Source organism: Rhinopithecus bieti, unplaced genomic scaffold (assembly GCF_001698545.2).
Source record: "Rhinopithecus bieti isolate Rb0 unplaced genomic scaffold, ASM169854v2 scaffold_5889, whole genome shotgun sequence".
NCBI classification, from domain to species: domain Eukaryota; kingdom Metazoa; phylum Chordata; class Mammalia; order Primates; family Cercopithecidae; genus Rhinopithecus; species Rhinopithecus bieti.
This window is the reverse complement of record NW_016805277.1, coordinates 1,401,785-1,406,292: the sequence shown is the minus strand read 5'-3', so window position 1 is coordinate 1,406,292 and position 4,508 is coordinate 1,401,785. Positions and strand designations below refer to the sequence as shown.

General features: G+C 40.7%; 1 pseudogene; it reads left to right on the top strand.

The window, feature by feature from the left end:
- The first annotated feature begins 521 nt into the window (after window positions 1-521).
- Window positions 522-1,243, top strand: LOC108529560 (40S ribosomal protein S13-like; annotated as a pseudogene).
- Window positions 1,244-4,508: the final 3,265 nt, after the last annotated feature.

The following is a 4,508-nucleotide window of genomic DNA, read 5'->3' as shown; positions in this document are numbered from 1 at the left end:
CCTTAAATGTATATTACAAACTGATAGAATTAAACGAAGAAGTAGACAAATCCACAATGGTACTAGAAGATTTTAACACATAACCCTCAATAACAAATAAACAGAACACATGCCAAAGAATCACATACGGTATAAAGATTTAAACAACACAATTAACACTCTTGAACTGACACCTATAGAACATTGCACCCAATAATTACAGAATTATTTTTAAGTTCAAAAATTTACTGTATGTTGGCACATAAAACAAATCAATACACTTCAAAGGAATGAAATAATACAGAGGGATTCTCTGACCACACTCTAATTAAGCTAAATATTAATTTCAAAAATTCCCAAAAATTGGAAACTGAGAAGTACATTTCTAAAAAACTCATAAAGTAGATATCATATTGGAAATTGGAAAAACATTTTACTAAATAATACTACATATAAAAACACGTGATACAGCTAAAGTTGTGCTTAGAAGTAAATTTATGCATTTAAAATGCTTCGCCTTTCGCTGCCTGACCGCCGCCATCATGGGTCACATGCATGCTCCCTGGAGGGTCTCTGCCCTATCGCCGCAGCGTCCCCACCTGGCTGAAGTTGATATCTGATGACATGAAGGAGCAGATTTACAAACTGGCCAAAAAGGGCCTGACTCCCTCACAAATAAGTGTGATCCTGAGAGACTCACATGTGTTGCACAAGTATGTTTTGTGACAGGCAATGAAATCTTCTCCACTCTGTCGCCCAGGCTGGAGTGCAGTGGCCGGATCTCAGCTCACTGCAAGCTCTGCCTCCCGGGTTTACGCCATTCTCCTGCCTCAGCCTCCCAAGTAGCTGGGACTACAGGTGCCTGCCACCACGCCCGGCTAGTTTTTTGTATTTTTTTTTTTAAGTAGAGACGGGGTTTCACCGTGTTAGCCAGGATGGTCTCGATCTCCTGACCTCGTGATCTGCCCGTCTCGGCCTCCCAAAGTGCTAGGATTACAGGCTTCAGCCACCGCGCCCGGCCCTTAAGAATTCTTAAGTCCAAAGGACTTGCTCTTGATCTCCCTGATGATCTGTACCATTTAATTAAGAAAGCAGTTGCTATTTGAAAGCATCTCGAACAAAACAGAAAGGATAAGGATGCTAAATTATGTCTGATTCTGATAGAGAGCCAGATCACCATTTGGCTAGATATTGTAAGGCCAAGTGAATCCTCCCTTCCAATTGGAAATATGAATCGTCAACAGCCTCTGTCCTGCTCGCATAAATCTGTCTATGTACTCAAGCAGTAAAATGATTGTTTAACTAAAAACACATTAATAAATAAAATGCTTCTGAGAAAAAAACAATGGCTGATAGTCAATGATTTAAATTGGAAAATAAACAGAATCTAAAGACATTAGAAGAAAAAAAGATAGGAACAGACATTAATACCACAGCAAACAAATATACACTAGAGAAAATCACTTCATTGAAAAGACAATTGGATAAATTATTGGTATAAAAAAATTAGAAAAAACGCAAGTTACTAAGTTCAAGAATGAAAAGGGGCTAAGGATGATGGCTCGTGCCTATAATCACAGCTACTTGGGAGGCTCAGGCAGAAGGCTCAGATGGGATGATAACTTGAGGCCAGGAGCTTAAGATCAGCCTAGGCAACATAGTGAAACCCATATCGAAAAGAAAGAAGAAAAAAATATCTGGGCATGGTAACATATGCCTGTAGTCCCAGCTACTTGGGAGGCTGAGGTGGGAGGATCACTTGAGCCCAGGAGTTTGAGGCTGCAGTAAGCAATGATAGTGCCACTGCACTCTAGCCTCAGTGACAGAGCAGGAAGTGGGGGAAGAACTTCACTAGAATCTTATCAACTTTTACAAAATAGTAAGAGGGTGTTATAAACAACTATATACTGATAAATTTTCAATTTTAAGTGAAATGTCTGTAGATTATACATTTACATCTCTCATTTATTCTTGATATTGTTAAACTGTGTTTCTGTATTTCTTGACCAGTTTAGTAAGTTTATCTTTTTTTTTTTTTTTCTTCTTGTGATGGAGTTTCCCTCTGTCGCCCAGGCTGGAGTGCAACGGTGTAATCTTGGCTCACTGCAACCTCCGCCTCCCGGGTTCAAGCGAGTCTCCTGCCTCAGCCTCCCGAGTAGCTGGGACTACAGGCATGTGCCACCATGCCCGGCTAATTTTGGATTTTTTTTTTTTTCAGTAGAGACGGGGTTTCTTCATGTTAGTCAGGTTGGTCTCAAACTCCTGACCTCAGGTGATCTGCCCGTCTCAGCCTCCCAAAGTGCTGGGATTACGGGCGTGAGCCACTGTGCCCAGCCCCTAAGTTTATCATTTTTTTTTCATTCTTTTCAATCATCCAACTTTTTGGTTGTGTTGATTTTTCTCTAGTTAGTGTTTTCTATTTCACTAAATTCTTTCCTTTATTCTTTCTTTCTTTCTTTTCTTCTTTCTTTCTTTTTCTTTCTTTCTTTCTTTCTTTCTTCTTTCTTTCTTTCTTTCTTTCTATTTACTATAGGTTTCATTTGTTCTTTTCTAGACTTTCTTTTTTTTTTTTTAAACCTTTTAAAGTTAAAGATTAGGTCATTAAATTTAGATCTTTCTTCTTTTCTTTTCATTTTTTTTTAAAGACGGAGTCTCCCTCTGCCACCCAGGCTGGAGTGCAATGGCGTGATCTCGGCCCACTGCAATCTCTGCCTCCTAAGTTCAAGCAATTCTCCTGCCTCAGCCTCCTGAGTAGCAGAGACTACAGGCGCGTGCCACGATGCCTAGCTAATATTTTTGTATTTTCAGTACAAATGGGGTTTCACAGTGTTAGCCAGGATGGTCTCGAGCTCCTGACCTCATGATCCACCCTCTTTGGCCTCCCAAAATGCTCAGATTACAGGTGTGAGCCATCACACCTGGCCCTGATCTTTCTTCTTTTCTAATATAAGCACTCAAAGCCATACATTTCTCAAAGCACTGCTTTGGCTGCGTTCTAAAAATTTTGATATGTTGTGCTGTCATTATCATTCAGTTTAAAATATTTGCTAATATTCTTGGTGTTTTTTCTGTAATGCATAGATTATTTAGAATTGATTGTTTAGTTTCCAAATATTTGGGGATTTTCTAAACATTGTATTGTTATTAATTCTAATTTGATGCCATTGAGGTCACAGAACATATTCTATATGATTTCAATCCTCGTATATTTATTGAGACTTGTTTTATGACTTAGAATATGGTCTATCTTAGTAAGTGTAACATTTGCACTTGGAAAAAATGTGTATTGTGCCATTGTTGGGTATCATGTTCTATAAATGCCAGTTAATCAAAGTTGGTTGAAAGTATTGTTCAGTTCATCTATGTTTTTTGTTTTGTTTTGTTTTTATTTTTGTTTTTTGAGACAGTCTCACTCTGTTCCAAAGGCTGGAGTGTAGTCACACAATCTCAGCTCACCTCTGCCTCTCGGGTTCAAGTGATTCTTGTGCCTCAGCCTCCTGAGTAGCTGGGATTACAGGTGCATGCCACCACACCCTGCTAATTTTTTGTATTTTTAGTAAAAACAGGGCTTCACTGTGTTGGCCAGGCTGGTCTTGAACTCCTGGTCTCAAGTGATCCATTCATTTGGCCTCCCAAAGTGCTAGGATTAATAGGCACGAGCCACCGCACCCAGCCAGATAACCTATGTCTTTTTATTTTTTAGATGGAGTCTCACTCTGTCACCCCGGCTGGAGTACAATGGCGCAATCTTGGCTCACTGCAACCTCTGCCTCCCAAGTTCAAGTGATCCTCCTGCTTCAGATTCCCAAGTAGCTGGGACTACAGGCACACGCCACCACAGCCAGCTGATTTTTGTATTTTTTAGTAGAGACGGGGTTTCACCATGTTGGCCAGGCTGGTCTCGAATTCTTGATCTCAGGTGATCTGCCCACCTCGGCCTCCCAAAGTGCTGGAATTACAGGCATGAGCCACTGCACCCAGTCACTTATGTCTTTACTAATTTTCTGTTTACTTGTTCTATCAGTTATTGAGAGAAGAGTATTGAAATCTCAACTATATTTGTGGATTGTCTATCAGTAGTTGCTTTACATATTTTGAAGCTCTGGTATTAAATGCATACACATTTAAAACTGTTATATTTTCTTAGTGCACATTTAAAACTGTTATATTTTCTTAGTGCACTGACCCTTTTATCATGAAATTCCTCTTTATCCCTGGTATACGTCGTTTAAAAATCTACTTCATTGCCGGGCGCGGTGGCTCAAGCCTGTAATCCCAGCACTTTGGGAGGCCGAGATGGGCGGATCACGAGGTCAGGAGATTGAGACCATCCTGGCTAACACGGTGAAACCCCATCTCTACTAAAAAAATACAAAAAAATAGCCGGGCGAGGTGGCAGGCGCCTGTAGTCCCAGCTACTCAGGAGGCTGAGGCAGGAGAATGGCATGAATCTGGGAGGCAGAGCTTGCAGTGAGCTGAGATCCAGCCACTGCACTCCAGCCTGGACGACAGAGCAAGACTCCATCTCA